The 13143-nt window shown below is 46.9% G+C and overlaps 1 protein-coding gene across 1 annotated transcript in view; it reads right to left on the bottom strand.

Annotated features, from left to right (window-relative positions):
* The window catches only part of RABEP1 (rabaptin, RAB GTPase binding effector protein 1), an 899286-nt gene that overhangs the window by 833116 nt on the left and 53027 nt on the right, over positions 1 to 13143 (bottom strand). The gene's annotated exons all lie outside the window — the stretch shown is intronic.

Consider the following 13143-nt stretch of genomic DNA (forward strand, 5'->3'; position numbering starts at 1 on the left):
CACAGAATTACAGGAAAAGGCTGAGAGCGAGAGACCGCATATCTACATAAATATGCACAGGCCAAGCGCTATGGGGAGAGTGAGAGGCCAGGTAAGACGTTGGCGGGACTGCTTAGCACACCTAGAGATACCGCCTATATATCGGAGTTGGCCATGTGCTGCACACTCCGCCTGCTATTTTGGAGGAATTTGCGAACTATTATTCCAAATTGTATACCTTGCAAACTACCGCGTCGCAGACAGATGTAACTGATTATTTAGACGACATAGCGCTGGCATGGTTCAATGACGGTGCTCGTAAATATATGGAGCTGCCAGAGAATCCAGAATACCGCCGCCCGGATTATCACAAACACTCCTGCCAGAACCTCGGCTAAACCGGTTCTCAAACTCCTCCATTGGCTCCCCATAAGGGAGCGAGTCAAATTCAAGGCCTTATGCCTAGTCCACAAATCACTGCAAAATCAAGGCCTTCATTAGTGAGAGGGTGGGGCCGGGCGGTACCCATGGTATACTCTATGTAGAGCGTGTTGGAGTGTAAATTCCAAGGTATGAACCTTGTGCAACTTTTGTTGCAGCTTGTATATTGGGGGTCAATGTGGAAAGTGTGTGGCTGTTCTTTCCCCATGGCGGTGTCTTTTACCCAATAGTGTACCCTTCTTTGGGGAGGGGGTGGGGCCAATCGGTACCCATGGGACATTCTATGTCGGGCGTGTTAGTGTATAAATTGTCGTCACCCTGTTTTGTTGTATTGTTGGTGGTTAGGTCACGGAGTTTGTTAGTAAATGTTGCTTGATTGTGATATGAGAATGCTTGAACTAGTTCAACACCAGTTATGTGATGACGGTTTCTTGGGTCTGTTTTCCTGTTGTTTTCTTTATTATGAGGTTGCACTGACATCTGGTGCCCCATTCTAGTCTGCAGGGCCATTTCCTCTGATGTACTCTATCTAGGAGGGCTTATATGTTTTTCCTGCTGTGTTTAACCTTTTGAGTGTTTTGGGGGTCAGTGTGGAAAGTGTTTTGAGAACTGTTGTGGCTCTACTTTCCTATGGCGGTGTCTTTTACCCTATAGTGTACCCTTCTTTGGGGAGGGTGTGGGGCCAGTTGGTACCCATGGTATACCCTATGTAGGGCATGCGTTTTGAGGGTCAGTGTGCAAAGTGTTTTGAGAGCTGTTGTGGCTCTACTTTCCTATGGCGGTGTCTTTTACCCAATGGTGTACCCTTCTTTGGGGAGGGTGTGGGGCCAGTTTGTACCCATGGTATACTCTATGTGGGGCATGTTGGTGTATAAGTTCCAGGGTGTGAACCCTGTGCAACCTGTTGTGTGTTATTGAGGTTAGTGAGGAAAGTGTATTGAGATTTGTTGTTGTTGTACTTTCATATGGCGGTGTTTTTACTCATTGGTGTACCCTTCTTTGGGGAGGGTGTGGGGCCTGTTGGTACTCATGGTATACCCTTTGTAGGGCATGCTGTAGGTTTGGTTTCTGGGTGCGTACTACATTATTTGGCACCCAACTTGACGCCACGAAGGATTTGACTCTTTAGAGTGGAAGTTTTTATTTACTCTTTTGCGCAACTGGGTTTCAGCCCACTCTTTATTAGACAGATCCAGGTCCTGTTTACGGACCCGGTGGCTGGAGTTCGAGTAAATGGTCGCATATCTCAACCCTTCTCCATTACGAGGGGTACGAGGCAGGGATGCCCACTGTCTCCCCTATTGTTCGTAATTGCCACGGAGCCGCTCGCGGCAAAACTCCGCCAGCACCACGCTGACAAGAGCATTGGCTTCACCACGAGAGGCATACTGGTCTCAATGTATGCAGATGATGTGACGATTTATCTAGCCAACCCCCGCGATAACTTTGATATGCTCATGCGGGAGTTTGTACGATATGGGGGGCTAACGAGAATTCAGATCAACTGGCAGAAGTCCACGATGATACCACTAACTGATGACACAGCCCCTTTCACTTCAGAGTTCCCGATTCATGGGCTGACGGTGAGGTGCGCGATCTGGGTGTATATATATATATATGTAGAACGATGCAGGACCTGTAGACAGCGAATTACGGCAGGGTGATGGATTTGTTGGAGGGTAAGATATTGAGGTGGAAAAATCTCCCGCTGTCTTTGACGGGGCCATAGCCATCGCAAAGATGGTAATCCTTCCCAAATTTCTCTACCTGTTTGTTAACATCCCCATGCCGCTCAATGTGCAATTTTTTAAGCGTTTGCGCACCAATATCCTCGAGTTGGTATGGGCGGGTAAACAGCCCGAGTCTCGTGGAAGTTATGGACATTGCCCTTTTCACAGGGAGGTCTGGGAGCCCCAGATTTTGAATTATATGCCTACAGCGGCAGGCGCAATTTCTGCACTTCTGGCAGCACCCTACCCCATTTCAGCCTCACGTGGCAACCGAACTGGATAGAATTGCGCCGCTCCCACTAAATACGGCTGTATTCCAACCTTACAAACTTCCGTAACAGGAAATTGATACTGCGGAGGCTGTGCGTTGGGCATGGAAAGGTAATGCGCAGAGGGCACACCAGGAAGTGCTTTATGCTCCATCTATGCCTCTAGGCGGCAACCCATTACTTGGGCCCCTGTTGGACAAGGCTGTTACACTCTGGGCGCAGGCACATAAACTGGACATGGGCGGTGACCTATTCCCAGCCGGAGAGTTTTTAACACTGCAAAACATGTGTGACTCGCCAACCCCCACTGCCTCGGATATGCTACTTTACTATCAGATAAGAGCGGCTTGTAAGTCTACATATAAGGAGTTCCCAAGCGAGCCCCCTTTTCTGCCTGCACTGGAGAATATACTATCGCACCCATCGCCCCGAAAGCTCATCACGTGCATATATAGCATTACACAGAGGGAGTCTCCACTCATTTGCACTAGATCCAGGGAGGCATGGGAGGAGGAGGCCGATTTAACCATAACTGAGGATCAATGGACGTATTGCTGCACGCAGCTAGAATATCTCTCACTAAACTACCAGCTCAGACTTATCCATTTTAAATATTTACACCGCTTATATCGCACTCCGTCACAAATGCATCGGATGGGAGTCCAGGCAGATACACGTTGTTGGAGGTGCGGTACAACAGATGCTACGTTCACGCACATGGCCTGGAGCTGTGCACCTGTGGCACGTTATTGGGCTGACATATTTAAACATGTGAGTCACATAACGGGAGGGCCAAAGGCAGGATCCTTGATGCTAGCATTGCTGGGGTACGTGCAGGGAATTGCGGTGGTACACCGCAGACTCGTGGCAATGCTGCTGCTGATGGCCAAAAGACAAGTGGCAATATATTGGAGGAAACAGAGAGCACCCACAATAGCGGACTGGATTAGGGCAGTGACATATTGCAAGGACCAGTTAACGATTTTTTGGGAGCGGATGCCTCGTAGATCTCGACCATCGGATATATGGGCACTGTTCACCGATTGGCTGAGATCGGGAGGCGTGGACTATCAGACCGAATAGAAGGTACACAATAGACTTGCTGCTGCATTAGATGGTACATTGAGGATGGGTTGTATGGCAGAGACTACACAATTATATGGACATATAGGAAGGGCCTTGTACTAGAAACGTTGTAGCGGTTTTTTGGTGAGGCGGACAGGGCGGGCTAGGCCATACATGTGCATTGGAAGACAAACCATATCTGAGACTTGTGGATGGTAAGGGTGGTGGAATCAGGGGTTTAGTTGTTGCCTGGATTATGTTGTGACCTTACGCACGGTGAATACGTTATCATTACGCACTGTCGTGGACATCATCTCGCTGCCTGCCTTCGAGGTTGTTGGCACTGAAGCTGTGTATGTTAATTGTCGGAAGATTGCCACCGGCCTCCGGGTTGTAGGCGAAAGGCAGTGTACTCTGAACTGTGCAATAAAAAAAAGAAAAAAAAAAAAGCATTTGCAATGATATAGGTCTCGCATTAGGAAAGTTTGAGCTATTGGTATTGTAAATGACATTTTTTTATTTATGTGTTGTTTTTTTTAAATAGCTAAATTAATAGCTTTGCCATTTACAATGCCAATAGTTTTAACTTTCGCAAATGTGACACCTATAGCATTTGTAATGCAATATGTTTTGTTTTTAAGTGACTTAGATGTGTTGATATTACAAATAACAATGGCTTTTAATTTATTTTAATAATTAATACTTAAATAAAAGTTATTGTAATTTATAATGGCAATAGCTTAAAGTTTTGTAAATAACTTTTGTGAAGGTTATGTTTAGTGTATTTTATTGTGACGAAAATCCAAGAACAGAAGTGAAATATTAACATCTTTTTGTGACATTTGTAATAAAGCTTGAAACATTGAGAGAACATATTTGAACCAGTTGTTGTTGAATGGTTGCACAGATTGATGCTGTGGTAGCTCCTAGTGATGTTGTGGTGGCGACGAGTGATGCTGTGGCGTTCAGTGATGCTGTGGTAGCGCCTAGTGATGTTGTGGTGGCGACGAGTGATGCTGTGGTGGCGACGAGTGATGCTGTGGTGGCGACGAGTGATGCTGTGGTGGCGACGAGTGATGCTGTGGTAGCGTCTAGTGATGCTGTGGTAGTGCTGAGTGATGCTGTGAATGAAACTACCTTGATGTTTGCAAGAAGCTGGTTATGTAGTGCTTGTGTCATTTCGTAAGAGGAGTTTCGCTCTTTTGTGTGGTGCCTTTGTAGGGATTTAGCTTCCCTGTGTCTGTCCCTAACTCAAACTTAACATTTGCCTCCCTATGGTGTCTGCTTGGTCGTGCTGGATGGCTTAGTGGTCGTGTGTATCTGCCCCTGATTGAGAAGGAGAAGATAGGGGAAGAGAAGGAGAAGTGAAAGAAGGTAAGTATAGAAAACAAAAGAATCTGCACAACGTTCCTTCCCCTCCTCCCCCGAGGATTTATGGTGAGCTCAGTCCAAAACCTTCCTTAAAAATGCCAGTTCTGTGTTCCTAGATTATGGCTACTAGAGATTTCACTGTCCCCCTCCCTGAGACCCTGCATGGTAGATAGGGCAGATCGCTTCATTCAGAGTAAAGGATATATGTATGAGCGCTTCTTCTGTCTCACCATTCTTTTTATCCGCTGATCCTTGAGGTGCGTATGTCTTGCTGAGGTAGATGTAGTATCTTGAGGTATATCAGTTTGTTTAGTTCACTCTGGCTACCACTGTCTGCAGCCTCCACTGCGTTTGTTGTCCTCAGCATCCCCCCGCCTCTGCATTGTCCAGTGAAGCTCTTCTTTTTGCCCCGCCTGGGTTTTGGGCTTCCATGTCTTCTGCAGGAGCGCCTCGGAGGTACCTTCTCAGGTCGTTAGGGTAATCAAACACCAATGTTCGCCATTTGTCCATGATTCTTAGTCTCGCGGGACCCGCAAAGCTGAATTTGACGTTATCCTTCCGCATTCTCTCTGAGCGCTAGGAAACCCTTCCTGGTCTCTACTGTATGCCTTGAGAAGTCCTGCGTGATTATTATTTTGTTGCCATTCCATCTTAGGTTCGGGTTTTTCCGTGCCACCGCGAATATTGCCTCCGTTTGGTTGGATCTTAGGGGCTTGCAGATTATTGGTTGTGGACCGCGGCCCTGTGGTGGTTTGACTGCTGGCACTCTGTACGCTTTGTCTACTTCAAACTGCCTGTCAAACTTGATTCCCGTTAGTACTGGTATTAGTTCTTCTATGAGGGCTATACAGGATCCAGGTTTGTCTTCTTCCTCCTCTGGCACTTATAGTAATCGTATGTTCCCTCTTCTAGTGCAATCGTCCTGTTCTGCTAGTTGCTTTTGGAGTTAGTTAGAGGTCTTGGTGATGGCGTGCTTGCTTGTGCATTGTCATCTTCTATAACGCGGATACGTTTTTCTGCAACATCTATCCTGTTGTTCGCTTTGTGTTGCTCTGCCCTTATGGCTGCCAGTTCCAGTTGCATGTTGTCAATTGTTAGTTTAGTTGATTTGGCCAAGTCGTTGCCTTTGTTGATTTTTTTTTAGGATCATGTCCAGAGTGATCTCATTCTTTTGCTTTAGTGGTGAGTCAGGTGGGTCTTTTCTGTACTTCTTGTTCTCGCTGGAGAGCTTGCCCTCTTGCCCTGACTTTGTTCCACAGTCTCTTCTAGCTAGGTATCTGTCTAGTCGACCTGCTTTCTGCAGTGCGGGTAGGGGCTTAGTTGGTGCTCCTCTTGGTTCTGTGTACCCTCTACCTGAGGTTTGGTGGTCTAGTCTGTACCTACTTGGCTCTCTGATGGACCTTGTCTTGGTCTTTGCTCCTGCCAGTTCTGCTCTTGGGACACCACTCCCTGTTGTGGCGCTCCTTTCCCTCTACGGGCGGTCCCGCTTAGTTGTTGGTGGTCAGAGCTTGCTTTGTGGGATTGTGCTGCATCTGAGAGCGCTTTGGCTCTTTTGACCGCACTCAGCGGCAGATGCTCTTGTGTGGCTCCTTATCTGGCTCTCTTCGCGCAGTTGTTGGTGTGCTGGGAGCAGTCTTGGCAGACAATTGCTGCCCCCAACAGCGCCTCTGCTTCCTCTGTGGCTCTTGGTACGGTTGCACCATGTTCGCTGTGCTTCCCACTCCTCGCACCCGTTGCGTTAATCTGGTTCACTCTCCTGTTTCCTCTGCTACGGCCGTTGTTGTAGTGTGGTTTCCTTATGTGGCTCCGTTCGTGCAGTTATCTGGGTTCTGGGTGCGGACTTGGCGGTAAAAGGTGGCCGCTCCGTTTCGCTGAGCTTCTCGCTCCTCCTGACCGTTTTGCGCTGATCTGGTACTTTCTCTTTTGTCCCCCTATGCATCGGCAGTCATTATTGTGTGGCGCCCTTGTGTGGATCCCTTCATGCCGTTGTCTGGGTTCTAGGAGCGGTCTTGGCAGTAAATGGCGGCCCACATTCGTGGTTTCGCTTTCTATTCTGTTCAGGGTGCTGTCGCTCCGTTTCGCTGTGTTTCCTGCTCCTTCTGACCGTTTTGCGCTGATCTGGAACTCTCTCTTTTGTCCTCCCCTGCAGCGGCAGTCATTATTGTGTGGCTCCCTTGTGTGGCTCCCTTCATGCAGTTATCTGGGTTCTGGGTGCGGTCTTGGCGGAGAATGGCAGACCCCCCCTCCGTGGTTTCGCTTTCTATTATGTTCAGGGTGCAGCCGCACCGTGTTAGCAGCGCCTTCCGCTTCCCCTAACCTTGTGCGCTGGTCAGGTGCTCTCTTAATTTTGTCCCCTCTGTAGCTGCCTTGTTATTGTGTGGCTTCCTTATGCGGCTCTCTTCGCGCCGTTATCGGGGTACCGGGTGCGGTCTTGTTAGAAAATGGCGGCTACCATCAGCGGTTTCGCTTTCTGTTTCAGTTTGGTTTCGCTTTTGCTTGCCTGTGCGGTCGCTGCTTAGTTATGCGTTCCCCTGGCACTTACTTGGCATGGAATACAAACCGGGGGTTTGTGGATCTGTGGCCCGCCTCGCAGTTCTTCCGAGTGGCCTCTCTGCTTCTCCGTGTCCCTTCCACTTCTATGTCGCTGCTCTGTTGTACTGGTTGAGTGCGTTACGGCGTGTAAATGCATCCTTGAGATTGGGCACACGCATCAGGTTCGTCATGTGAAGACAGACTCCTTTGTTGGTTGTGATAAACAATTTATTCAATCAAAGATTTATCATTTTCTTTAGTTGTAACAGTTCATAAAAACAAATCTTCCCCCCCCCCCCCCCCCCCCAATTTTTTTTTTTTTTTTTAATGTTTTTAGATTAGATCCAGAACCATCCTTAAAGGTGATTTTCAATTATGCTCCGATGCATTTCGGGCAGGAATTGCCCTTTCTCAAGGAGCTCTGTGAGCACAATAGTACGCATTTATAATGCGAAACATAACTCAAATGGAATAATAAATCAGTCACTTGACATTACCTCAATGTGCAACGGCATGCATGGAGGGCGTGTGTGGGTTCGGGAGAGGTTTGATTACCTTATAGACCTTGGTGGGTGACTAAGACATGGGGGAGGTAGCGGGTTGTGAAACGTGACGGGGTTGCGGAAAAGCACTTATGTGTCTGGGTCAAGAGAGAGGATTTGTCTGTGAGAACAAAAACGGGTTGAAAAGCTCGTTAGGTACGGTATGAACCAGAGTTGTCAAGCAACGCGGGTCAATGACGGAGCTCGGACTTACTTGGTTTGGTGCAAAGGTTCGATACAAGGGTCCGCAGCGGCGGAGTTACGCGTAGCTCGCGGAGTGGTTGGCGGAGTGCGTGAGGGTTGGTAGGAGGTTGGTTCACAAGAGGGCCGGTCATGTGGTAGGATCGTGGAGACAGAGAAGGGACTGGGATGGGACCAAAAATGTGGCGGCCATGTTGAAGTGGAGTGTAAGGGTGAAGTAGGCAATGCAAAGCAATGTAAACAAAGTACAATGATTGTCCTCGAGCTAAATATACAAAAGATGCGGAGAAACATATATACCATATGGTATTACAAAAAGCTACTGAATTCAATTCGGTCATTAAGACCGTATGGCTTAAGTCTGTAGATCCAAGCTGTCTCTCGTTGTAAGAGTGTTTTATTATTGTCCTTTCCTTCTTGTTTGCGCACAATTTCTAGCACCAAAAATTTTAACTGGGCCACATTATGATTGAATTCATTAAAGTGCATAGCGATGTTAGATTTTTGGTTTTTGGTGCGAATGTTTGATTTGTGCTCGTTAAGGCAAACTTTTATTTTTCTGGTAGTTTTGCCCACGTATATCATACCACATGGGCATTTGAGTAGGTAGATCAAGTTCATTGAATCACATGTTGCATCCACATGTAATTTAATTTGGAATCCTCTCATGGGGTGATTTATGCTGTTTCCCTTGATAATGTTATTGCAACTGTTGCAATTAAGGCACGGCCTTGTGCCGGTGTAGGAGAGTTGTTCCGTTGTTTTTTTTGACAAGATTTTCAAGTTTTCTGACCTTGTGTAGGCGAAGATCGGGGGACTTTGAAACAGGTTGCCAAAGTCGGGTTCAGATGACAGTATGCGCCAGTGTCTAAGGATGATGCTTTTATATGTTCTGCTGGAAGTGGAGTATCTAGAAACTAGTACTGTTCTTTTCTCCTCTTTTTTTGTGGATCCTTTGAGGGCTTCCTGTCGTGAGATGGTAGATGCTCTTTTCATGGCATCTGCTATGATCTCTTGTGGGTAACCTCTGTTGAGGAACCTAGTAGCCATTTCTTCCATTTGACTCTTACTTCTTTCAGGGTCGGATACTATGCGTTTTATTCGTAACATTTGGCTGAATGGTAGGTTTCTTTTGAGAGAATTTTGGTGGAAACTGGTGTGATGTACTGTATTGTTTTGGTCAGTAGCTTTACGGAAAAGGTCTGTTTCCAACCCTTTTTCTGTGATTTTGATCAAAACATCGAGAAAAGTGATGGAGTGCTCATTGATGTTCCATGTGAGGATAATGCGGTTGTCTTTGGTGTTCAGGTCAGTCAAGGCTGACTCTAAGTTTTCGCGGGTATCTTTCCAGATAAAAAATAGATCGTCAATGTAACGAACATATAGTTTTAAGTTGTCTGTCCAGTTTGGGTTGGCATAGATATGGGTTGACTCGAATTCTGCCATATAGATATTTGCGTAGGTCGGTGCTGCGCAATTGCCCATTGACATGCCGGACATTTGGAGGTACCACTGTTGATCGTGTGCGAAGTAACTGTGATATAATGTGAATACCATGAGTTCCATGAGGAAGGTTTGTAGTGGGTTTGTGAAGTTGCTATTCAATACAGGGGTATTTTTAGGGTTCAGGGCTAGGTTTGGGTTTTGGGGTACAGGGGTATTTTAGGGTTCAGGGTTAGGTTTGGGTTTTGGGGTACTGGGTTATTTTTAGGGTTCAGGGCTAGGTTTGGGTTTTGGGGTACAGGGGTATTTTAGGGTTAGGTTTGGGTTTTGGGGTACTGGGTTATTTTTAGGGTTCAGGGCTAGGTTTGGGTTATGGGGTACAGGGGTATTTTAAGGGTTCAGGGCTAGATTTGGGTTTTGGGGTACAGGGTTATTTTAGGGGTCAGGGGTAGGTTTGTGTTTTGGGGTACAGTGGTATTTTTAGGGTTCAGGGCTAGGTTTGGGTTTTGGGGCACAGGGGTATTTTTAGGGTTCAGGGCTAGGTTTGGGTTTTGGGGTACAGGGTATATTGTTAGGGTTAAGATCGGTTAGTGTTTAAGAATGTTGGGGTATTTTAAGGAGTAAGGGTGGGTTATGATTTAGCGCATAGATTCTTCAGGGTGTACTCCCCCTGAGACAGTGGTTAATTCTTTGCGGGTGCCTGTCTATGGCTTGGTCTAGTACTTGATTAAGGTCCCCCGCTACGATCAGGAGGTCATCTTGGGGTAACTTACTCAGTCTGTTCTCGACATTTCCCCAGAAAGTACTGTCATCTGTGTTGGGCCCATAAATATTGGCAATCTGAATCATCTCCTCCCCCCTTTTGAGGCTGGTTATTAGTATTCTCCCTTCTTCATCAGCGTAGTTCTCATGTATGGCTAGCTTGGCTTTTTTGGTTATCAGTGTGATAACTCCGCGCTTTTTGTGCACTGCTGGCGAGCATAACGATTCTCCTATCCAGTTTGCTCTCAGCCGCTGTGAGTCCTCAGCTGACAGTTTGGTTTGTTGGAGCACACATACATCGCTCTTTAGTTTGGCTAGGTACTCTATCACTTTCCTTCTCTTGACGGGATGATTGAGCCCTTTGACATTGAATGAAACTACCTTGATGTTTGCAAGAAGCTGGTTATGTAGTGCTTGTGTCATTTCGTAAGATGGGTTTCGCTCTTTTGTGTGGTGCCTTTGTAGGGATTTAGCTTCCCTGTGTCTGTCCCTAACTCAAACTTAACATTTGCCTCCCTATGGTGTCTGCTTGGTCGTGCTGGATGGCTTAGTGGTCGTGTGTATCTGCCCCTGATTGAGAAGGAGAAGATAGGGGAAGAGAAGGAGAAGAAGTGAAAGAAGGTAAGTATAGAAAACAAAAGAATCTGCCATGAGTTCCATGAGGAAGGTTTGCAGTGGGTTTGTGATGTTGCTATTCAATAGAGCCTTTTCTATGGCTTCTATGCCACCTCAATTGCAGATTTATTCTCTCACCCCCACGCACACGCACACTTGAAGTGATGGAGGACCAGGGTTCCCCGTCCTGGTTTTCACCGGAGGCTAGCTACGAGGACACCGAAGTATGGGCGAAGTTCATGGCCATGGGGCATGCAAAAGGGCTGGAGTGGGCAAGGAAGATGTTGGAGATGGAGAAGACGCAGCAGCAATCAGCAACACTCACCTTGACAGACACCGAGGGGTTGGAGCCAATGGATCCTGGCCTTGATGTCTAAAGTGTTCAACCTGCCAAAAAGAAGCAACCGGCGAGGGCTGCTGCCGGGGGAAAATTGAGAAAGCCAAAAAAGGCAATGACAAGCAAGCAGGACTAGAAGCTCCATCAACCTCACAAGGGGAAGGCGTAACAGGCAGGAAAGACAGTGAAGGACAAGACCCAGGCACTGAGAACAGCAGTAACACCACAGGGGAGGGACATGACCTGAGGGACATGAGCAAAGTGGCCAAGATCCTACAGCCATGTTATCCAGCTTCAATTCTGCCTTAATGAAAACGTTTGACGTGGTTATCCCAATAAAAACCGTCAACCCCTCTACGAGGTGGCTTTCTGCCCCTTGGTATTCTGGTGACTTGAAAACAAAAAATCCACTTGCAAAGCTCTTGAGAGACAATGGAGAAGTACAAAACTATCTGAAGATAAGATCGCCTATAAAGCGTCATTATCTTACTACCATCAACTAATAAAAGTTGCCAGATGCTCATACCTTCATAACCAAATTGAACAATCCAGAAACTCCTCTAAAGCCTTATTTGACATTGTCAAGGAAGTCTCCTCCCCCCAGCATGCAAACAAGCACCGCTTGAATCCCAAATACTATGAGACTCCATAGCGAACTTATTCCACGAAAACATTTCCAAAATGTATGCCAATTTTCCTGTCACTTGTATTAAGAACCTCGGACTCAAAGCAACTCCAGACAATTCCTCCACATCTACCATATGTACTCTTAATCAGTTTGAGACTATTTCCCTTGCCGATACAAGTAACCTACTGCTAGCAGCAAAATCAGGCTCACCAGCTGATTTATGCCTGCCTAGCATTATGGCCCTTCTCTCTCCAATCTGCGCTCCTATAATTCAAAAAATTCTCAACTCTTCCATTCTTACCGGCCTTATCCAGAGCACCTGGAAAGAGGCCTATGTCCGTCCCATCCTAAAGAAACCATCCGCAGATCCCCAGGGGCTCAGCAACTACAGACCAATATCTCGGTTACCCCCTACTTGGGAAAAATGCTGGAATCCGTAATAAACAAACAACTTAGTCAGTATCTGGAATCCAATGATATCCTTCAGTATCTGGAATCCAATGATATCCTTGATCCATCCAAGTCGGGCTTTTGCCCAGGGTTTAGCACAGTAACGGCCATCTTGGCAGTAACTGATTCTCTGAGACTCACCCTCGATGCCGGAGGATCCACGATCTTGATCCTCCTAGATCTCTCCACGGCATTCAACACTATATCCCATCAACGACTAGCGGAGAGATTGCTTGAGTGTGGCATCAGGGGTACAGCCTTGCAGTGGCTGAGAAATTTTCTAACGGACAGATGGCAAACCATCACGCTAGGCCCGCTTGTATCCCCAAAAAATTTTGTTGGACAAAGGGGTGCCTCAGGATTCATGCCTTAGTCCCACCCTCTTTAACATGTACTTGGCCTGCCTGGCCAAGATAGTCCAACCATTCGGCTTCGAGATAGTATCGTATGCCGACAATACACAGCTGCTGTTCCCAATAGGCTTAAATACCACTGATGAGAAACTAAGTTTCTCGGGCGGAATGTTAGCTGTTGCGGACTGGATGAGGGAGCGTGGTCTCCAGCTCAACCCGGGGAAAACGGAGCTTATGAGCTTAGGCAAAGAGGCCCTCTCCTGGACATCTGACTGGTGGCCTCCCCAATTGGGTGAAGCCCCTACTCCGTCTTCCTCAGTAAAGAGTCAGGGAATCTAGTTGGACTCTAAAGTCACCATGAAAGACAACGTTAAGAACATCTCAAGGTCTTGCCATTATAGCCTGCGCCTACTATGTAGAATACT

Source organism: Lissotriton vulgaris, chromosome 2_1, assembly GCF_964263255.1.
Source record: "Lissotriton vulgaris chromosome 2_1, aLisVul1.2, whole genome shotgun sequence".
In the NCBI taxonomy this organism is placed as follows: Eukaryota; Metazoa; Chordata; class Amphibia; order Caudata; family Salamandridae; genus Lissotriton; species Lissotriton vulgaris.